Below are 24,077 nucleotides of genomic sequence, written 5' to 3'. Positions count from 1 at the left end.
TGTGTCGTTTTGTTGAATTCATGCCTAGCCAAATTTGGCATAGCCGAAATTTAAACCCACATTTATTTATAAACCCTTAAAAATAGGATTTTATGGTGATAATGCAGACAGATTTAATGCTAACAGGGGTGTCACTGCTACAATATCTGTCAGATCCTCTGGAAGTTGGGCAATTTTCTCCGCACACAAACATCAAACTTGAAACCTCAGTTCACTGCAACCTTATGATCATAAACTTGCCACTATGGTTTACTTCCCTAAACTCAGATGGAAATTGCTTTAGTGCAATCACATCCAATCTATTAACTCACAAATTGTCTTGATCCTTTGAAGATGGCAGCCATTCCATGTGCTAGGCATAACACAGCATAATCATTTCTTCAGCTTCTTGCACACAGAATGTTAGTCCACTGTACAGCACCCATTGTAAACTCTGCATAGAGAGAAAAACCTGCATTCATTTCTGTTTGATAAAAGACATAAAATCTAGAGTAGAGTTGAGCCACTGTGGCAGGTTTATTAGTCAACAGCAATGATGTTTGCATGGAACAGAGGTGCCAAATACTATGTTTCTCTGATGATAAAATTGCTTGTGGAAAGAATTTTAAAATTGCCTTTAATATGTCTTTGAGCAAGTAGACTTCAGCTTCACTTTCTATAAATATTTGTGACAGAAACATTTGATCACACGGACATATGCAAAAAGGGAGCACAAAAGGGAACAGATTATGGGGAGTGCCTTTCTTTGCAGGAGATTCCTAACACAATAATGACAGTCAAGATCCAAAGGGCTTTCTGCTCACACTAACAGCAGTGTAAGTCCATTGACTTCAGTGGAGAAGCTTGTGATCTACTTTGATGTGCGCAACACAGCTGCACGGGCCTAATTACATGCACCAATGTACGTAGGGAAATATCACAAATAAAGGTATTTTGCAGTCACACACATAATATTTAGCCATTGAAACACGTAACAAACCAGGCTTCTTGTCCCCCTTATGTATCTTTACAGACAACTGCAAACACCCACATGAAGTAACAAGAAAAGACAGGTTTACAACAGAATCAGTTCCAGAAAAGAAGAGAAAAAAAGGCTGCACCAGGGCAACAGGAAGAGAAAACTTCCCCTCTTCCCCAGTTCACAGAGAAGACATGGAGCCGCTCTGAACTCACTACTCCAATCTGTGGTGCATGTCACTTGCGTCTGTTATGATAAAGCTAAGATTTTGTCATAGTTATTTTTAGTAAAAGTCAGGGACAGGTCAGGGCAATAAACAAAAATTCAGGGAGTCCATGACGCATCCCTGACTTTACTAAAAATAACCGGGGGCAGGGCTAAACAGGCGGAGAAATGGAGTCCCATGGATGGTGGGGGGGGGAATGACAGGCCAAGACCCCCACCATGGCGGAGGACACAGCCCCAGCTCCAATGGCCGCAGCGGGGGACAGGGGTGCGCAGCCCCAGCTGCAGCCTCCCCCCAAACGCCAGGTGCAGCCAGGAGGGGGCGCGCAGCCCTGGGATGCTGCGAGGCAGGGGCACACAGCCCCCACTGCACTTCACACCATGGGGCAAGGGCACGCGGCCCCAGCTGCAGCCTCCCGTGAAAGCTGCACGAGCTGGGGCACATGGCCCCAGCACAGCCTCCACAGAAGCTGTGGGGCTGGGGCCCAGCAGGAGGTGTGCAGCTGGCCGCAGCTGAGGGACAGGGGCGCGCAGCCCGGCTGCAGTCCCTCCATCCCTTGCAAACCGCAGGGCAGGGACTGCAGGGTCTTGATTCTAGCCATCCAGCCCCACTTGCAGTAGCGCAGGGGGGCACAGTCCTGCCTTCAGCCCCCACTTCAGTTGCTGACAGCTGAAACGGAAGAAGTCATGGAGGTCCGGTAAAGTCACGGGATCCCTGACTGCCATGACCTCCACGACTAAATCATAGCCTTGGTTATGGCTTGTTTTCTATGTCTCCTATACTTAATTGGATAGAACTTTGCCTCCTGGCTGCATAGCCCACTAGGCATTTTATGGTCAGTTCAGTACAGATAGTCAGAGGAGACACACAACATTCTCTCTTGTGAATACTTTAGTCATGTTCTTTCTTGCTCTTGTTGTTCTCTTAGTCTGCACTAGGTAATTCTTAACTGAATGTGGATAGCTGCTCCCCTGCACAGCAAGGTGCATGGAGCTTTTGTGACCTTACACCCTGTTCTTGTCCATGGTCACTGGAGGCCTCCATTCCAAGTATTTGTGGCCATGATGGTAAGACAGTTCATGACAGAGGTCCACACCCTCTAGTAGAGTATGCTTCAGATACTCATCTTTCTTTACCACTTCTTAGAGGTAAAAAGTTTTTTTCACCTCTCCAGGTGCAGTTCCCCAAAAGCAGTCTTACCTCACTGTGGTTGTTGTAAAAAATAATAGATAAAATCAAATCAAAACAAAAGAAACAGTAGGGACAACATAGCTAGAGCCTTAGGGGCAGATCCTCAGCTCGTGTTAGAGATTGTAACTCCATTGACTTCAACGGAGCTATGGCAACTGACATCAGCTGATCATCTGCACTTTAAATTCTACATAAACTAATCCAGATTAGGACAATCCATGTCATTAAAGAAAATAAGAAATAACCTACTTCTTGAGTTACTCTCTCTCCATAGCTTCCCCTTTTCTTTCCTGACCCTCTGGCCAGACGTGTCAAACAACCAGCCCGTGGTATCATGTCTAGTGATTCATTTCCCACCCTCCAGTGTCTTGCTTGAGTCCGCAGTCATGTCTTTCATATGATCTTCACTCTGATCTTCCTCTTGTGACTGCCCTCACAGACTTATTTTCACAAATGTATCCTCCAGGCAGGATCTCAGAGGCTCTCATACGCTGGATGATATGATTTCAAATTCCAGTCAGGACTGCCTTCACTGCAATAGACAAACAGATATGTCACTTTTTTCCCTCTTGATATTTTGCAATTTAAAACGCCATTTTCCAGGTGTACACATAAAATACGCATCTCTCACTCTGAGGCAGGTTTGTTTTTTGTCCTAGCCTAACAACCTGGCTTCACTCACCACTTTAACTGTCTTGGATAGAGGTGTCATCCTGAATCCAGATCAGTTTGCATTTAAAGAGAGGGGACTCACATTTTCTTATAATTTCTTGCCAGCCTTATCCTATACTCAACATGAATTAAATACAAGTATTCAGACTGATCAGCTCCCTGGGGCTGTGATAGATTTGAGCTAATCTCCATGTTAAGCAGCAGATACTCAATCTCTGCATGAGCTCCACAGTGCCTACCAACCATGAACTGGAACTGCACTAGTTACACCTCAGAGGAAGAACATCCACACCCATAGAACTGATGGCAGGACTTGCACATGCAGTTGGATTACTGTTCGCATTGATTAGGTTGGTGTGAGCAGGTGCAACTTCTACTGCTATCAAAATCTAGCACTAAACTTCTTTCTGGGAATGACTGGTTACGGTAATAACAAATTTGTAGGAGAAGCAAAGCTCCTAACTGCAGAAGCATAACTGTCATCTCTATAGGGAAGGGACAGAATATTGATATGGGATTTTAGAAAAAAAAGTGGTGTGTTTACAGTGCACTAAATCTGTTGAAATACATGATTATAAGGGGCTAATCTGTTTGTTTTGAGATGTATTGGTGGCAAAGGATTTGACTCAAGGCTACTCATGTTTAGCATTCTGGTTTTGCTAGTTCTGAAACTACTCAAGTAGAAAGTGTCATTTTCCCTGATGTGAATAACTTGCAAAGGCAATCAATAGCAGGGTGTCTCAAGCTGCATTTCCCTCCATCTCCCCACTCCCTTGAATAAATGAACTTTGTTACAAACTGACGGAGTAGGGAGATTAATTCAGAACATGTGTGCATAGTGCACCTGGCAGGCGTGATAAAACCTGGCTCAAAGAGTGAGATGAAACAAAGGCATAAATAATACCATAGAAGGGCTTACAAAGGACAAAAATATGGGCAGCCATTTGGAGGTGACAGTAATTACTTAAATAAAACTGTCAAAACTCTTCAAAGAAACATGGAGGATAATATTCATGAATATTTAAAACTGAAACATGCTATCATGTTCATTTGCTATTTGGAAGGTTATGTTCCTGTCTTATCTTTTTTGTGATAGCTCATGGAATGGATATTTGAATCTGCTGCAGGCGAAACACAAAGAAAACAAGTATAATTTGAGGGTCTGTTGATTGTCAACTGTATTGAAACCAATGGTCTTTTAATTCACTCAGGGGACTAAATTTATGCCAGCATTGAGCGTGCTATTAGACAAAGAAAACCAGTATAGGTACCACTAAATACACATGGGCAGATTCTCTGCTCCGGCCAAAAGCAGCTCATCATAGTGAGGTAGGAAAGGTCTAAGGGACTCACTTATGGTTCTCCTATCCACTTCTCTGTTCCACGCCAACCTGGACCCTCACACAGATTAGAGGATCTTTTGGGTTGCTCAAACTATGGTAGCTAGCCATGGTTCTCAGGAGACCATCCACCATCTGGGAATAGCCAGAGCTCAGTATTCTCCAACCACATCCCCTTTCCATCCCTGAAATGCCCCTTTCACTGAAGCTCTCCAGCCCCTGCTAATCCACCTCCATGTTAAAAATGGGCACAAATCACAGAGACTAAAACAGTTGCAACAATAGCATTTGGAAAGATTTTCAAACATAAACAAGTCATTAGCTAACATAGATAGAGTCTTAAAATTGTAATTTACAGTTATGAAGCTTAATCCTCCTGCCCATTATGATACAATCCTGTATTTAGATTACTTTTTCTTTTCTTCTCTGCCCGCCCCACCATTCTTCTTTTAATTAACTCTTCCTTGACCCCCTCCTCCTGGGCTCTTGGTGCAGAGCTGTGTCCAGCGGAAAAGGGATGTGATTGGTACATTCCTCTGACAACAACCCCCAGCTGCTGCAACACCCCCAGTGTAAATGGAGAAACCCTGAACATGCTCTAATTTATCCTGGGAACTAGGCCAGTGGTCACACAGACCCAGGATTAGGAAAGCATATAAAGATGATTTAAAACCACCTTTATACCAAGCCGCTCCCACTGAACTGAGTCAAGCTTCAGCTTAGGGCCTTTAGCCATTTTTTCAAGAGATCTAAGATATTTGTTGGACCTTTCTTTAAGCAGGAGACAAATCAACCACAGAAGCATCCAGAAGTTTCATTTAGTACAACACTCAGTGCCAGTCATCACTTTTACCTAAACTTAAAACTAGGCAGTTGGCCAGGAATCACTTGGCATATGTTTAATGTGCCTGGCAAATGCTAAGCAGCCGGGCACAGCTGTTTGCTGTTAGCCAAGAGGTCTGTTCTTTGTAGTTACATCTGAGTAATTGGTGTCTGATATCAAGGGGAATCAGTTAAATTACTTTATGCCACAGAAAGTCAGGCCATTTTAAATAGTGGTAACTGTTAGGCTTTACTCCCTTAGGTATATACAGATTAAAACAGTGGGAGGAGTACAGCATTCCTGAGAATAATATGGCATGTTTGTTCCAATTTATCTTCATTATTTAGTGGAAGGCAGTTAGTTGGCATCAGTACGCAGCTCTGGCCTCAAAAGTTATCAATGCTGGAATCCTTTGGGACAGCCAAAAGATTTTACATTTCAGATATTGATCGGAAGTAGCAAGTTTGTTACAGAAAATGAGGGAGATTTTGAAGAAGCCTTAATAAAAACATGCATTTAAAAATATTTCTCTATCCACTAGCACCATGAACTGCATTCTGGCCAAACTCACCATGCTCTATCTTCTCGCTGGACAGGTACCAGTGGACTCTACACCACACTTTTGGCTATCTTCAGGAGGTTAACCTCTTCTCCTGAAGGGAGAATGTTTATAGTGCCACCAGGCCAAGTCAGCCAAAGGGGTAGCGTGGGTGGGCTGAGAGCAGGAAAGAGTAGTAAATTACTTTAAGAAAATGTTTTGGCTCTATAAGTCAGAAAGTCCAAATTTTTCTTTGAGATGCAGAGAAAACATAAGTAGCTGGGAATGAGGGACAAAATACAAAACTTCTGAACCATGCAGAAAATTCTCTATTGGGGGTGGGAGGGCAAGGGTGCCATGATTCCTACTTTTGTGCATAGCATAGTGAAGTCTCCATCCCCTGCTCCTGTCTGAACAGGTACATTGTACTCCATGACAGTCCACCCAGAATCATCAGGGGGCAAACCAGGCTGGACATGGGTGAATGGGCATTGTGATGCCAGGGCATAAGGGAGAGGATCACCATTTCCAGGCAAGCGGGTAATATTGCCCAGGTGACACAAGCAACAGTGGTAAGACCCATGCTTTGTTAGTCAAACCGTGTTTCTGTGTGGACTGTACCAATGTCCATGGTGGTTGTATCCAAATCTATTCTGAAACATCGCTGGTCACTGCACCATCACAATCAAGCCATGTGATGACTTGTATCTGTTCCAGTTTGAGTGATTTTCTGTCCTTGGTGGATACTCTTGCTCAGGGGCTATGTAGAGCAACTGACATTTTAAAGGTACACTGCCAAATCCCTACACATAGAAAACCCAGGTTGGCTACAGGGAGTTTATTAAGTGGCTATGAATACTGAGTCTCATGCAGAGGTGGATGAATGTGCTTTGCTGCCTACAGTCCTTACAGAGCTCCTGGGGGTAATTTAAAACAGCCTACAGCTTCCTTTTAGTTACACACTTCAGCATGCCATTCACTCCACTGGCTCTCTGTTTAACACTGGGTCAAGTTTAAGGTCCTCAAATGACCTGTCATTGTCTGGGAACTTGGTAGTTCCACTTCTCCCTAGCAATAGTGCTCTCTACTAGAGCTGGAAAGAAAGTCAACAATAGTTTTCACATTTAAAACAAAATCTAAAGTGTTTGTTTCAAACTTTTTGAAAAGAATGGATTAACAAAAAAAAACTTCAATTATTTTGACTAAACCAGCCAATTTTGAAAAGATTTGGGTTTTCCATTTTATTTATTTTGCCTTTAATATAGTCTCTTACACCAATTCTTGGTGCTACCAAGAATTCCACTGATGTTTTTTACCCAACTCTTAGTCTGTTCCTGATGGCAAGTTTGCAATGTATTTCTTACAGAAAAATATGAGATATAATATTTACATTTATATACTTTTACTTATTTTGCCTTTAATACACTCTCTTTCAACAAGTGGAATCCAATATTTTTAACAGGAATAAAATAAATGTAGCTTTAAAAAGTGATGTTTGCTCAACAGAAGTTAAGTTTGCTTCTCAGATCTACTTGCTGATTCCACTAATTCCTGCTCTTTTCTGCAATTTCAGGTGGGACTAAAAATCTACCATGTTTCATTAGTGTTAATGAAAGATATACAGCTCATGCCCTAGTCACTCAACTGGCAATTGGGTTGTAGTATGATCTGAAAAAAAATTCCATACTATGTTATACAAGGTGGTTTGTGATTTATATCACTTCGAAGAACAGTTTGTAATCCAGGGACTGTCTCCTACTATGTGTTTGTGAAATGCCTAGCACAAGGGGAGGAAGAAACTTGACATAGCCTCCAGGTAAATAAGATGAAGTGAAACTCAAATGCTTCCTATGGGATTAATATACATTAGTGGAAATATGAGAATGGAAAACTGGTATAGGTGGAGCACTATACACAAGACATATTCCCCATGTTACACAAAGAGAAACTGATTGTCAAGACAAGGTGAGGTTTTAGGATGCTTTCAAGTCAAAGAAAAGTAAAGTATTAGGGTTCATGGTTGTTGTTACAATTAATTGTTACAATACAAAGATTTTTTTCACTAATTGACGGAAAACAGTGTATTACAGGAAAGTTAGATAGGACCACTATGCATTAGTTGTGAAATCTAGGGATGAAATTAAGAGAAAATGCTCATCAGAATTTAATATAGATCTGTAGTAATAGGCATAGCATCACAAACTTCCCCTGTGGCTTATCTTGTGCTTTGTGAGAACTATAGCATAACAATGATAACATATGGAATAGGAGTGAGAACTGGAGAAACTGAGAATAATTTCACTGGTGAAGTTTAGTAAACAGGCTGCATCAATTGTGCATTGTATTTCTAAAACCGAAAGGAGCATTTGAATGTGTGGGAAGTTGCCATAAGCCTATGGTAGGAGGTAAACCAATATCCCCTTCCAAAATCACTAGATTTATTAGTTAAGCTGTCAGGAAGGGTGAAATTTACAAAACTGAATCTGCCTAAAGCAGAGTAACAAGTGGCATTACAGACTGATCCTGAAAAAGATATGTAGAATGAATACATGTAAGAAGCTGTTTAGATATAGGTAACTATATAGTCCCTGACATCTTCCAAAGAATAACAGCTCAAGTTCAAGCAACAGCTCATTTTTGTCTGAATAGATTAGTCCTTAATTTAAACCCTACCAAGAGATAACTGGGAATGGAAGAACCAAAAATGTTGTCTTGGTTTTGACTGAACTTAGAGTTTCCCATTATATATTTGTTTTAAATACTTTCAAAAGAAAAAATTGTATGTACACACACACACAGACATACACAGAATACAATGCTAACTTAAAAAGTGTTGCATTCTGTTTTAAATCCAGAACCCAAGACTTTATCATGAATTACAAATAAAAACATAAGAATGGCCACATTAAGTCAGACCAATGGTCCATCTAGCTCAGTATCCTGTCTTCGGACAAAGGTCGGTGACACATGCTTCGGAGAGAATAAACATACCAGGCAATTATTGATTGATTCATCCCCAGTTGTCCAGTCCCAGCTTCTGCTAGTCAGAGGCTTAGGGACACCAAGAGCAAAGGGTTTTGTCACAGTCCATCTTGACTCATACCCATTGATGGACCTACCTTCCATGAATTTATCTAATTCTAATTTGAACACAGTTACACTTTTAGCCTTAACAACATCCTGTGGCAACAAGTTCCATGGATTGAGTGTGTGTTGTGTCAAGTATTTCCTTATGTTTGTTTTAAACCTGCTGCCTGTTAATTTAATTGGGTGACCCCCTGGTTATTGTGTTATGTGAAAGGGTAAGTAATACTTCCTTATTCATTTTCTCCATATCAGTCATGATTTTATAGACCTCTATCATATCCCCACTTAGTCATCTCTTTTCTAAATGGAACAGTCCCAGTTGTTTTAATCTCTCATAAGGAAGCTCTTCTCCATTCCTTTTGAATTCTAATATATTGTTTTGGAGATGGGATGACCACAAGTGCATGTAGTATTCAAGGCGGGGCACACCATGGATTTATATAGTGACATTGTGCTATTTTCTGTCCTATTATCTATCCCTTTCCCAATGGTTCCTAACAATCTGTTAGCATTTTTGTCTGCCACTGCACATTGAGCAGATGTTTTCAAAGAACTATCCACCATGAATCCAAGATCTCTTTCTTGAATGGTAATGGCTAATTTAGACTCCATAATTTTGTATATATAGTTGGGATTATATGTTTTCAAATGTGCATTACTTTGCGTTTATCAACACTGAATTTCCTCTGTCATTTTCTTGCCCAGTCACCCAATTTTGTGACGTCCCCTTGTAACTCTTCACAGTCTACTTTGGACTAAACTATCTTGAGTAATTTTGTATCATCTGCAAACTTTGCCACCTCACTATTTACCCCTTTTTCCAGACAATTTATAAATATGTTGAACAACACTGGTCACAATACAGATTCTTGGAGGACCCAGCTATTTAGCTCTCTTCCCTGTGGAAAATGACCATTTATTCCTACCCTTTGTTTCCTGTCTTTTAACCAGTTATTGACCCATCGGAGGACCTTCTTTCTTATCCCATGACTGCTTACTTTGCTTAAGAGATTTTGGTAAGGGACCCTGTCAAGTACCCTGTATCTGTTGGCTCGCCCTTGTCCACCTGTTTGTTGACCCCCCTTAAAGAAATCAAATAGATTGGTGAGGCATGATTTCCCTTTACAAGACCAGGTTGACTCTTTGCCTATGTGTTCATCTATGTGTCTGATAATTCTATTCCTTACTATAGTTTCAACCAGTTTGCCTGGTACTGAAGTTAGGCTTACCGGCCTGTAATTGCCAGGATTGATTCTATGCCCTTTTTAAAAAACAGGCATTACATTAGGGAAAGGGATTGGGATTGGGATTGGGATTCATACTGATACTGATACTTGGTGGCATGGGCCCCCTGGTTGGGGCTTTACATGCTAATTGAACTTTCTCCTGGGGGGAGGGATAGCTCAGTGCTTTGAGCATTGGCCTGCTAAACCCAGGGTTGTAAGTTCAATCCTTGAGGTTGCCATTTAGGGAACTAGGGCAAAAATTGGGGCTTGGTCCTGCTTTGAGCAGGGGGTTGGACCAGATGACCTCCCGAGGTCCCTTCCAACCCTGATATTCTATGATTAGCTATCCACTAGCCATCTGGTACAGAGGCTGATTTAGTAGCATTTTGGTTACATACCGCAGTTAGTAGTTCTGCAATTTCACATTTGAGTTCCTTTACAACTCTTGGGTGAATACAATCTGTTCCTCTTGAATTATTACTGTTTAATTTATCAATTTGTTCCAAAATCTCCACTACTGACATATAAGTCTGGGCAGTTCCTCAGGTTTGTTATCTAACAAGAATGACTCAGGTGTGGGGATCTCCCTCACATGCTCGGAACTGAATGCTGATTCAAATAATTCATTTCATTTCTCTGGAACAGCCATCTTCCCAGAGTGCTCCTTTAGCACTTTGACCATCCAATGGTCCCACTGATTGTTTGGCAGGCTTCCTGTTTCTGATTTTCTTTTTAAAAAAATGCTGTTAGTTTTTGTGTCTTTTGCTAGTTGATCTTCAAATTCTTTTTTGGTCTGCCTAATCATACCTTTATATTAGATTTGCCATTTCCTGTCTCTTTTCCTCAGTAAGATTTTAATTCCAGTTTTTAAAAGGCTGTCTTTTTGTCTCTAACTGCCTCTTTTACTCTGTTGTTTAGACCTGGTGGCATTTTTTTGGTTCTCTTACCGTTACTTTTTATTTGGAGTACATATTTAGTTTGAGCCTCTATTATGGTGGTTTTTTAAAGTTTCCATGCAGCTTGCAGGCATTTCACTCTTGTGACTGTTCCTTTTAATTTCCATTTAACTGGCTTCCTCATTTTTTATGTAGTTCCCCTTTTTGAAGTTAAATGCTACTGTGGTGGGATTCTTTGGTATTTTCCCCACCCCCACACGGATGTTAAATTTAATTACATTATGGTTGCTATTACCTAATGGTTTGGATATATTCACCTCTTAGATTCTGTGTTCCACTTAGGACTAAATTAAAAATTGCCTTTCTCCTTCTGGTTCCAGGACTAGTTGTTCCAAGAAGCAGTCATTAACAGTGTCTAGAAATTGTATCTCTGTATCCCATCCTGAAGTGACATGTACCCAGTCAATATGGGGATAGTTGAAATCCTCCATTATTATTGAGTTTTCTGTTTTTGTAGCCTCTCTAATCTCCTGGACCATTTCACAATCACTGCCACCATTGTGGTCAGGTGGTAGGTAATATACTCCTACTGCTATACTCTTATCATTGAAGCATGGAATTTCTATCCACAGAGATTCTGCGGTACTGTTTGATTCATTTAATATTTTTATTGTATTTGATTCTATATTTTCTGTACATTTGAGAAGACCAGCTAATCTTATTCCTAGAAGCAATCCTATACAACATAACACAATACTCTTTTTTTCCAGAAAGAGGTCAGAAAATGAAATTTCTGTTCTGCTGAAAATTCCAACATTCCAAACCAAAATTGTTCCAAATCGGAAGAACAAGCAGAAATTTTGAAATTTCCTGCAAAATGAAAATTACAAAAAATATATATTTGAAAATATCAAAATGTTTTTGATGTCAAATCATTTTGTTTCAATATTGTCAAAATATATTTTAATATTAAATATATGATGTATAGAATGGTAAAACTACTATAAAAGTTCAAATAAAATAAATGAGAAAGTCAAAGCCAAACATTTTGACATTTTCTATGTGAAATGGCAAATTCCAATTGATTTCAATGAGGCCAGGATTTCACCCCTTGTAAACAATTGATTATTAACTAACCGGTAGTCAGTGCCAAAGGGCTGGCAGGCAGTTATGAGTTTGTTTTCCATGCTAAACAGAATATGACACAGTTGTGGGACTATTATAGTAGGTACTTAATAGTGAACCAGGAGACTTAATCCTGTACATTTAGCACACTCCAAATCCTACTGAAGCTAATAGAAGTTCTGGGTGTCAAAGAAATGCATAGCTGGACCTTTACTATTGTAGTTTTCTTTAATCATGCAGCAGATAGGCAAATTGTATATAAAAATGAAGAAAATAACACAAAATAAATTATATTTGGCAACCACAGTAAGTGTGGAATAAAAGTAAAATCGAAGCTTCATAGATTGTTAGGCAAGTGGATAGTTAGGATAGTGCATTTCATTAGTAAAAGTGAAACATCACCACAATGGGAATTGTTTTTTCTGTTCCAGTGAAAATAGCCACCAGAAAGTTTGTTTGGCCTCCCCAGCCAGACAGCCTATAGATACATCTGTGTAATCCTGCATTATACTGAACAATGTAAGGGAGTGTCATTGAGCACTAAGAGTTTTAGGCAGTTTTTCCATTGATCAGTGTGTTTTTGATTCCAGTGGAAATCATCAGCAGACAGCAAACCAGCCTTAAACCTTGCAAAGATAAAATCTCAAAGGAATGGTAAGACGAATATAACATTAAGCAGGAAGATGTGTCAAGCTTATTCATTCCTGGAGTGAAGCATACATGCTGGATGATATAAGATAGATGATTTGAAAATATACACGCTTGAAGCAAGTGCTGGAAGTATGACTGAAGTAACTTATGCACATCAGAAGGCCTAGTTTTTGTTTCACTGGAAAGAACTATTAGGTGTATAGTAAGAAGCTGGGAATTCAATGCTAAATGCTAACATTTGCTTTCAAGTGATTAATAGTGTACTATAAGATGGATATTTTAGGGTGCAAAGTTTAGATTGAATAATGGCAATTTTTGGTTTGGAGAAGTTTAACACACTGACTTAAGTATAAAATGAAAGCAAGTGTTTTTCATTCACAGGCTAAATTTCACTGCAGACCTAAACCAGCACATTCCTCTACCATAGCCCTCATCCTTTATCTAGATTTGGTTAATTTAATTTTATCCATTGGCTGGGAATGGTTCTCAAAGTTTTCTACTAACTCCATTTCCAGCCTTTTATTAGGAAGGGAAATTAGTGCAGGTCTGGCAGCACAAAACAAGAAGTATAACAACTTTCTCTGTTCCTAGGATGGAGACAGAATACAAAGTACTTGAATTTTCCTGTTTCCAAGATGACAGTGGAATACCAATACAAGAAATGGGGGGTGGGGAAAGCAACTTATTCATTACCCAAGATGGAATCTATGATTAAATCAGCTGCTTCTGTTTTGCTGCATCAAACAGAAAGCCTCGAGCTCACTAGTTTTCCACTGCCTTTGTGACAGACTGAGTTTAAGGCCATAAGTGATCACTGGATCACTTAACCTGACCTCCCATATATCACAGGCCACCAGTTACAAACCTATCACCTCCACCCCAAGCCCAACAACCAGAATTAGACCAAAAGTATTACAGCCCTCAGGAGACTAAGCTATTGTGTGGCATAGCACAGAACAGGAGCAACCAAGGTACACCAATACCCAGGTCCCCTGCAGGGAATTGATTTAGTGAGATAAATCCAAATGATCCTAACAAATGACCTGTGCCCCATGCAGCAACACTCCCCCCCACACACACACACACACATACACAAGTTACCTGCTAATCTGACCTGGGGAAAAATTCGTTTCTGATGCCAAATATGATGATCAGTTAGACCCTGGGGATGTAAACGGGGACCCTCCAGTCAAGCTCCTGAGAGAAAGAATTCTCAGTACCACATCAGAGCCCAACCCACCCTGTCCAGTGTCCCATTTCCAGCTGTGCCCATCTCTGATGCTTCCAAGGAAGGACACACACACACAATCACAGAATACTTCAGGGAGAGGGGAAAGGACTAAGGCAGTGCGAATACTGGGGGAAATGCATTTGTAAAAGTCTTTATGCAGAAAGACTGAATTCACCTCATCAGCTTTCATGACTATTTACTTGTTTTCAGTAAACACTTGCATGAGCAATTTTCTTTTATAGTCACAAGAGTGAGTGCAGAAAGTAAAAGTCTTGTGAATTCTTGAGCAAACACATACTCACATTAAAGCTCACACCAGAAGCATCTGTGCAGCTACCTTGAAATATTAGATTTCTCTGCTCATTTATAAAAATTTTAATCATCTAACTGTAACCCTTCTGCCAGGTGAAGCCAGCAGCAACAAGAGCTGGGTTCGGTATCTAGGGGTTCCTTTTCAACAATACAACACAAAACTGGCTCGAGCCCCCATCCAATGACCTGTGACAATTACACACTACTCCCTGGGCATCTCTAAGAGGCAATACTTCCTCTCTTGCAGCACAGAGTGTGAGTGTAGCAAAAACTTTTAATAAAAAGAGGGAATTCACTCAGCATTAATTTGGGAAAACACCACAACTAGGGTTCATAAATACAAACCATGAGCAAAAGACCCACCCCTGAGTAAGTTTGATAATGTCCTTTTTCCCTCAGGGTCTTAAGTCCAGCAACCCAAAAGTCCCTTTAATGTGCCTGTCCCTTCTCTGTACCCCACTCACAGTTGCTGTGCTTGGCTAGTGCAGCCCCAAAGTACAAGGTTCATCCGGAGAGTTGACCTCCCACCCTGTGTGGAAGGCGGGGGTGGTAAGGAGGCACCTTACATGCTGCACTGCTCAGACACTCGCTCGTCGCCCCAACAACCGATTGCTGTACCTCTCTGCAGGGCTCTGCTCTGGCCCTCTCCACCAGCTTCTCTACTGGCCGCTTGCCAGGCCTCTCCGCCAGCCACCCTGCTAGCCACTTGTCAGGCCTCTCCACCAGCTGCCTGCTTACCAAGATGTCTTCAGCCCCACCCTGCACACTTAACGTACCTCTCAGTGATGTCAGCTGTTAGTGGGGTTGCCTCACTGCTGGTGCACACTGGACAGTCTCTTGCAATAGAGACACTGTCCCAAAGTAGGTCTAATACTTAGGCCTACATATCAGGGACTTCAGCTCTGCAGAATGTAACAAGACTCTCAATTGACTCTAAATTAGCTCTTTTATTATACTATGGAGAGAGGAAATGTCAAATGGTGTCCAGGACCCTTAAACAGAGCCTACACCACCAGTTACAAGTATCTATCCCCACACCCTCTCAACTCATTGGGCTTTGGAACCCATGTCCCCTGCCTAGTAAGTGCTGTTCAGTTAAAGGGTGAATTCCTTCACTGGGGTATGCCAGGTACAATTCTGCTGCCCTCGGTTCACACAACGATGATAGCAACCCTTTATTACTGCTTCCCCAATAACAAGGAGACTGGGGATCCAACACCAGCCACAAGTGATCATTTGGGCAAGCAGTCCCATCATGCTGAGCACCTAAGCAAATGAGATCAGCTTCTGAAGTCTTTTTCCACAGCTCACCACTAGATGTCAGGGGAGAGCTCATCTAGTCTCTGCTTACATCACAATACCACATGATTACGGTGACCAATCACGCACAACAAATAGAGACTAGTCAAAGTGAATAGCTTGAGAACAACAGATAGGCTGAAATATGAGTCCATAGAAGGATAGTGAGAGTGTGTTGAGTTTGTGGTGTTAGCCATTGCAGAGATAAGGGCAAATTACAAAGTCCAGATTCTGGAGTGTTGATTTAGGTCCATCCCCAATTTACAGAGTGTAAAAGGGGCATATGGTTCCTTACAAACACAAAAGTGACAAAATGCCACCCTGAATTGCTTAGACTCTAACTCAGACAGATATAATACATGGGGTAATAATTGAAGTGCAATAGCACGTGGAGATGCAATTTTCAGGTAGATCACCACTAAATTGCCTTCCAAGTTTGGTTTCTTCCATTTGTAGGGCCACATCCTCATCAGTGCCAGAGGTCCACTCAGTGCACATGAAAGGGATTGGTCCTGCTTTGAGCAGGGGGTCGGACTAGATGACCTCCTGAGGTCCCTTCCAACCCTGATATTCTATGATTCTATGAAAGAGTGGGAGAGGGACAAAGTTGGCTTTGAGACACCTTTGCACTTCCTCAATTCTTAGGTCTTTGGGGGGCTACTTCAGTCTTTGACACAGTTTACAGCAACCACAGGAATGCTCTATGTTATGGCCTGCTGCAATGGCCCCAAAGGAGCCAGTCTATACCCAGTGATTGCCAGATGCTATGTCTACACTACAAATTTCTTTCAGCAGTATGTAGTGTTTACTCAGGTAGCCCGCCTTAGCATGGGAATGGGTTTAAGTAGCAGTGTAGACAGTGAGGTCCAGCTTAGGGGAGTAGAGTACAGACACACTTGAAGGGTGTGGGTATGTACTTGAGGACATATCCTACATGGCTCTCTACTTGCTCAAGCCATGCTTTCCAGTCTACACTGCTATTTTTAGCCACGTAGTGTCCTGCTGCCTCCCAGTTGCTGGAGCCCTTCCCAGCCACAGGAAAAGGCTCCAGCAGTGGGGAAAGGCTCTGGCAGAGGGGAGGCCTTTCCCTGCTGCCTTACCCCACACCACCAGAGCCTTTCCTCTCCATAAAGAAAGGCTCTGGCAGTGGGTGGCTATTGAAGCCTTTCCCCACTGCCTCCCTCCTACCACAGCCTTTCACTGGCACATGTAGCTACACACCACCGTGTGGATGCAGACTGGTTTTCACTGCGGTGTGTAGCTACGCATACCCTACATGCTGCCAAAAGTAGTGTGGGGGGTATATGTAGCCAGAGAGTGGCAGCACTCAAATCATGTTCTCTTTCCCTCAAGCAACATCCCTGACAAACCACAATGTAGTGGCTGGGGAGGGGGAAGATGAAGGAGGGCCAGAAACAGTACCAATAGTTTCCAGGAGCAGTCATGCAAACCCACAGTGGCCTAGATTGTGGAATAAAAGGGAAAATGGAGGGAGGATGGGTTTGACTGATCCCTGGTGCTCTAGAAGAGTATTTAAAAACAAACAAAACAACCCCCCTTTTGTCGTGGTGATAGAAACAGCATGCAAAGAAGCAGAGCAGCAGTAAAGTGTACAGACCTTCTCCCCTCCCACATACATCCTGCTCTTAGGTAATCCGCCAGGTGGCTCTTCTGCTTGATATGCCTCCACACAGCTATAACTCTTCATGGCAGGATTTTGCCCAACTCTTTATTTAAGCATTTTAATTAAAGTTAAGGAAGGTCATGGGTAATGTAGGGAGCCAGGGTGGCCTCCCTGCGAACCAGAGGATAAAAAGCCACTCTCTCAGCCTGAGTGGGCAGGGCCAGGCCAAGCTTACTCCTCCCCCTGGAATGGGGCACAGGCTGCTGACTATTCCCTGCTGCCGAGCCAGGGGAAGCCCTGGACCAGAGGACACCTGACCTTGAAGAAGGACTCGGGCTACCAGGACTGCTGGCCACAAGGTACCTCGAGGAACTGGAGGAGCCAGGCAGCAACCTGAGCCAGAGTGAGCCTGACGCTGAGGGTGAGCTAGATCTACCGGGGGCTGAATATCCTGACAAGTTGGAGGAACCAGACAGACCCACTCGAAAGACTGGGTAGGAAGTAACCCAGGGGCAGAACTAGACAGTGCGGTGAGTCAGTATTTGGTCAGTGTGTTGCGGATGGATCCCCGCTGACCCAGTGGTGGGACCCTCTCCTCCTGCCACTGACAGGGCCCTGGGCTGGAATGCAGTGAAGTCAGGTGGGCCTGTGTTCACTGTTCCCTCTAAGCTGTGAGTGTGCACACAGATATTAAACCCCGTGCACATGGTGAAACACCACGCGCACTCTGGCTTCAGTGGTGGGTTTTGTTTGTTTGGTTTTTTGGGGGGTTTTTTGCGCTCCGGTGGCGGCACAGAAGAAATTTTTTAAGCACACAGCCTGTTAATAATAAGAGGGAACATTGCCTGCATTCCCCTACCCCGGCCACCCTGCCTCGGGTGGCTAAACCTCGATAAAGAGCACTGATTTGTGCTGGTGCTCCCCTGCCTGAGGGGTGCGCCACTGACTCTTGCTGGTGCTCCCCGGCCTGAGGGGCGTGTCACGGACTCTGGCTGGCACCCCTCCCTCTGCTAACTCCCCATCAACAGAAAGGTGTGACCAAGGCCTTTCGGCGAGGCAGTAGGCAGTAGCTCCCCACAATCCCCCAGCGGCTCGGTGGACCAACTGAGACCTTGTTACAGGTAAACAGGAGTTCAGAGTTCTGCAAACAGGCCAGTGCTTTACCTGTTAAGGTCCTGAATCAGTCAGGCACTAAAGCACATGTTTAACTTCAAATGGGGCTTTAGGATATGCTTAAAATTAAGTGTGTGCTTTATTGCATGGCTGAATCGGGGCCGATGACATTTCTATTGCTAGAGTAAAGTGATGGCTTGTTCTTAAGGTCTGCCTAATTTTCCAGGTCTCTGTGGTACGCAGATACTACTGCAGTTATGAAAACATTTAGCCCCATATTTTTGAAATTCACTTTCTAATCACCAGAATATCATCATGAATACAGATGACAATTAGTCAAATACCAATTTGAACAACAGCCAGTCAAGGCAGATCGAGTTCATCACTACATTCATTTCTGCTGCTGCCCACACATGCCTATGGTTTCATCAATGTTCTCAAAACTATGTCAGCTTTAAATTAAATTGAAGTTTTCTGAATTTGAGTTGCCAGCATCATCTCTCTCTCCTTAGTTTCTTTCTTGACAGTCTTGTTGTTTCATCTTCATGGATCTTTTTTGGTATTTCTAAGACATGATTTTGCTTTCTTTTCTTTTTTGTTATATTTTTTCTTTCACAGACTCTTTATGGGTTCATGCGAGAACTAGCAGAAGAAATGGAATGTGTAATTACTGTAAAAACTATTAAATGATTTTAATTATTTTTAAAAAATTTCATATTTTTAGGCATTGGACTAACAACAACCTTGGAAAATGAAGTCCTATATTTAGTGTCAGGAGAGGTACAGTTTCCTCACATTGCTTTGGCAATCTGCCTTACCTGAAAAAGTACTTGCAAGGTCAAGAGAAAAGTAAATTTTCATGGCCAACATTTTACTGGGCTTCCCTCATGGTACTGTTAAAAAAATTTGTCACTTGTTAGTTAATGCTATTTGTGGTGATGGTTTATTGATGTGAATACTTGTCTACCAGGAACCACCAAAATGATATCAAAGACAACAAATACTTTGGAAACAGCTTTGGGGGGAAAGTAACTTAGGGTGAAATCCTGGCCTCATTTAAATCAATGGCAAAACTCCCACCCATTTTGGTAGTGGGAGGATTTCACCCTAAGACACCAGAAGACTGCCATCTAAAAGTAAGAAAAAACACTGAGCTGCAACATCATATAATCCCCTTTATCACAAAGTCCTGAGAATATTAACCTTTGGGCTGAAATTTTACACTGCCTAGCATGGATTCTCCACTGTTTGTGTAGTCACACTTGTATAAAGTGGGTGTAAAACACAACAGTATAGTCGTATGTAACAAGGCAGAGATAACTTTGCAGGAATAAAACTCAGAACATTCTAAAAGTTAAGACTGATAGGAATTTGCTGAATTCTATGTTTGATCTCATAATGCTAACACTAATATTTCAGAGTTAGGTAGCAACAGTCAACCTAGTAGAAAGAACTGCCCAGAAAAATAACTTGAGCAAGAATTAAAGTAATTAGAAAAAGTGTTCCATTTTCAAGATATTTCTCCAGACCACTACCAGGAAGTAATCAAGCAATTCTATTACAATAATTCCTTTCTTAGATTCTTTATTTATATTCTCAATTTTTTATCTATAAATTATTCCTTGGTAATTTGTTATCCCTTTAGTACACTTCCTTCCATTAAACTTGTGACTCTTTCAATTAGTGTATTCAGCGACTCAGACTCTGGAAATTTCATTGTGAGTCTTGTGATATTTGGGGGTTTTCTTAAAGCCTCAGCTCCTGAAGGCATGGGTGAGAATCTCAACTGTCATTTTGAATAAAAAGTTCCCAGCCCTGATGGTTGCAGAGAAAAGCTTCAAAATATGACCCAAGTGTACCCTCAAAGCCCCCCAAAAACAGAAGACAAGTTAAAAGAACCCCAAAACTTGTTTTAAGAGGGTCATTAAATTGACTTAAAATTAAGATTTTTTGAATGCCTAACTGTTAATATTATGTACTGAAAAGTTTAGAAGAAAATGCTTACTAAAATGAGAAATTATTGAGCAATGAAAGTCCAGTTCCATAATACTATAGGCAAGCACTTAGTAATGAAAACTTACTTGGACCAACAGCAATGTTGTAAGGTCAGTTACTCATATGATTTCCTCCTGTACAGAGTATAGCTTAAATATCATTCCAGTAGCCTTACTCAGCTGTCCTGTGAAGTTTTTGAGGACATCAAAACCACACTTGAGAAGTTTGAAATGCTAAAACATCAGAGGAAAATTTAGAGCAATGATGCCTCTGAATCCCAATTCTCCTTCATGACATTTCCTCAGCAGATCCCTGTAGTGACAGTGAAAGCCCTTTATTCATAATTTATAGGATGTGCTCAGAATTAGAGAGGAATTGAGGGAGAAGAACTTTCCACCCTTGGCTCTAAAATGCTGGAACAGAGTGGAATGTGTGCAATCTCCCAATGGCCAATTGCTTTGAAATGGGTCTAGTCACCCTGTACTATGGCATGCAGTGTCACAGCGTGAAACCAGAGAGGCACTGCATTCAGAGAACAAAAGCTACTTTGGCAAATAACCTCTTTATGCTTGACATGCTTGGCCACATATGGCAGTATGTCTCCATAAATGTAACAGAAAACAAACACGTATCTGGCAGTATAACTGAATCTAAAACAAATACACCAAATTCTCCCATCAACTTCATGGTCCATATTTGACAAAAGAAGACAAAATTCTGCTTTCAGTTACACCAGTGCACCTTGTCCATACTGCATGCATGGGACGACATCTGATAGTGATGTTGGGATGGGATTTTTATTTCTTGGGAGATTTGCAAGATGGAATAGTCACAAATGCAGATAACCCCAAAAGTCTGCAACAAATGCTTGATGTCACCAGGCAGGCTGTCAGCTGGATGAGACTCCACTTCAGTGCTAGGAAGTGCGCATCCCTGCATAGCGATGGCAGTAGAAGGGACTCGGTCCAGGCGACCCTGTTTCAGATCCAGGGTGAATCCATGATCTTCCTTGAGGATGGGTGAGACTACCAACATCTCAGCGTGCCCATGGGTTTTCGTGTCCAGCAGACACCTGAGGATACCATTGTGGAGATCCTACGGGATGTGGCCAAGATCGACTCCTCCCTACTGGCACCAGGGCAGAAGATCAACACCTTGAACAACTTTTTGATCCCCTGTATGTCATTTGCCTGAGGGGATCTGCCATGGAAAAGGTATCTCTCAACAAGATGAACAACATCATAAGGCAGTTAGTTAAGAAGTGGATGTTTCTTCCCCAGAGGGCCAGTCATGAGCTGGTATACATCTCAGACAGGCAGGGCGGCACCACCTTGAATGGGTGATCTGTGTGATGCTGCAGTGATGACTCATGCTTTCCACCTTCTGACGTGCCCGGACACCATAGCGAGGAACATTACAGTGAGTGCTATCCATGATGTCATCAGGAAGCGAATTGCCAGGATCCCCTCCAACCAAGATGTCACCACCTATTTGAGTGGCTCCTTGGAAGGTGAATTTGGAAGAGACGGGGGAGACTTTGCTTCACTTTGGACTTGTGTCTGTAATGCTACACGATGGCTGCAGAAGTGTATTGCCTACTACTGGACATGCTGCAAGTAACATCAGGAGCTGGGGGTTCTTGTGCCACAGGTCAAGAACACCAATCACACAATTATCACTCTGAGAGCTAGAACTATGCTGGAGAGGACCCTCACAGATGCCATCCATTGGCAATACCTGGAAAACCTGAGACGGAAGCCTGACCAAGGCAAGGCCTATAAGGTGATGTGCAAGTGGGATGACAGCAACCACTTCCTTCCCAGGGGCAGTTTTGCCTGATTTGATGACTGGAGATTCATCCACAGGTATCAGCTCAATTGTGTCCTGCTGAATGGAGCTGTCCGCCACAGGAATCAGAACAAGCGATGCAGAAAGTGTGTCTATGATAATGAGACGCTACCCCATGTCTTGTGCAGCTGCAAACCCCACTCCAGAGCCTGGAAGTTGTGCCACAACACCATCCAAGACCACCAAATCAAGGCTATCCCACCACCCATTAGGAAGGTTGCCATGAATCCCACCCAGTGAGGAACAGAAGAGGGTCGTTGCCATGAATCCCACCCAGTGAGGAACAGAAGAGGGTCATCATGATAGACGTCACAGTTTCTTTTTAGAACAGAACGCTGGCCTTCCACGGTGCATGAGTTTGAAAGGTGGAAAAATACACTGCCCTGGCTAATGCCTTGAGACCCAGGAGCTACGAGGTTCAAATACATGTGCTGATCGTCAGAGCCCTGTATTATGATCCCAGTAACAAGCGAGTGCTACGGGAATGAGGAATCAGCCAGCACTATGCCTGGATGATGCAGTGCCTCATAATGTTGGACACCATAATGTGGTTAAGGAACATATATTTAGAACATATCACCAGATATCAGCAAAACCAGGAAAAATTAGCTGCTGTGCCAATGAGAAGCAAAAATGGAAAAAGTAGCTGAAATTCTTCTCTAGTGGACCATATTTATTCAGGGACACCCTAACTTAAATTCTCAATTACTAAGAGACAATGTACACTCATTAGGGTATTTATTTTCTGCAAGCTGCTCCTAGTCTAATGTCCCATGAGTGATGTATCTCAGTATTTGAATACTGATATTTAATTTATACTGTTAAATGTATTTATTTGGGATACTGCAGATTATCAACTATATGCATGTTATGACTTAAACCAAATTTGCTACTTTGGGATAATATAGAAACTGGATGAATAGAAACTGGATGAATAGAAACTTTTTTATTAATCTGTGTTTTAGATCATTCTAACATAAGCTTTAATAAAACTGATTTGCAATATAGTTGCAAGACTGACAACATATATATGTTGGGAACAATATGAACTGGGTTGTGTTCCATTTGATATACATGTAGCTAAGTACAGGGCAATATCTCCATTATTTATTTACAGTTATTTGACTAAGTAGGATGGATGTCTGTTGGAACTATGATCCCTATTCATTTTACTGCATCACTGACTAGCCTATTTTGATTCAGTGTGGCCAAACACTACATTTGCAACCACATATGAATGCTGATTCAGAATGGACAGGCGTGCCTGGATGCAGCGGACCCCAGACTGTAGGTGCAGCACTATTAGACATGGTGCATTGAAGCAGCACTCACCTCTGAGCCAACTGCCAATATCTTTAAGCACAGGTCTGTTTAACCTGGCTTGTTTGGTTTATCATTTTGCCTGGAACTGTGGACTTTATTCCCATTACTCAATCATTTTCAACAATTTTACACTCTGTCCACCTCCTTCTGCTGAGAGAGCATCTTTTTCTCAGCTGGTACTTTGCATTGGTGCTTTGAATTGTTCGTTATTACAGGGGCATGAAAAAAGTTATAATTTTCTTCTAAGTTGCGTTCTAAGTTCAAGAATTTTTACATCAGTCGAGCAATGCACATTTTCATCAGCTGTGGATTTGGCTTCTGATTTCTAAACCTCCTCATGCGCTCATCCTCTCATCTCATGGATTTTGACTCTCTATTCCCTCCTCTCTGTCCCTCCCACATACCCTCCTAGGTATTGTCCCTTAGTATCTCCACTGTTGATGTAAGAACCTTTTCCTCTCCAGCTCCTGCTGTCTAGAAGAGTAAGAGCCTCTGTCTCTGACTCATTTAGAGCTTGATCCTGTAAGGTACTGAGCACTCTGGCTTTGATCCAGCAGAGCCCTTAAGCACATTTAATATTTAGCACACATTTCCTGTGT

The 24,077-nt window shown here is 42.1% G+C and overlaps 1 long non-coding RNA gene across 1 annotated transcript in view; it reads right to left on the bottom strand.

The window, feature by feature from the left end:
* Positions 1 to 606: 606 nt before the first annotated feature.
* Positions 607 to 24,077, bottom strand: part of LOC122457871 — a 36,375-nt gene continuing 12,904 nt past the window's right edge. The window contains exons 2-4 of the long non-coding RNA XR_006277554.1: positions 20,394 to 20,619; positions 19,131 to 19,205; positions 607 to 2,907 (exon numbers count right to left, since the gene is read on the bottom strand). This is a non-coding gene — a long non-coding RNA (uncharacterized LOC122457871). The remainder of the gene's footprint in view (positions 2,908 to 19,130; positions 19,206 to 20,393; positions 20,620 to 24,077) is intronic.

This window comes from Dermochelys coriacea, chromosome 1 (genome assembly GCF_009764565.3).
Source record: "Dermochelys coriacea isolate rDerCor1 chromosome 1, rDerCor1.pri.v4, whole genome shotgun sequence".
Taxonomy (NCBI): Eukaryota; Metazoa; Chordata; order Testudines; family Dermochelyidae; genus Dermochelys; species Dermochelys coriacea.
This window is presented reverse-complemented; position numbering and strand designations above follow the sequence as displayed.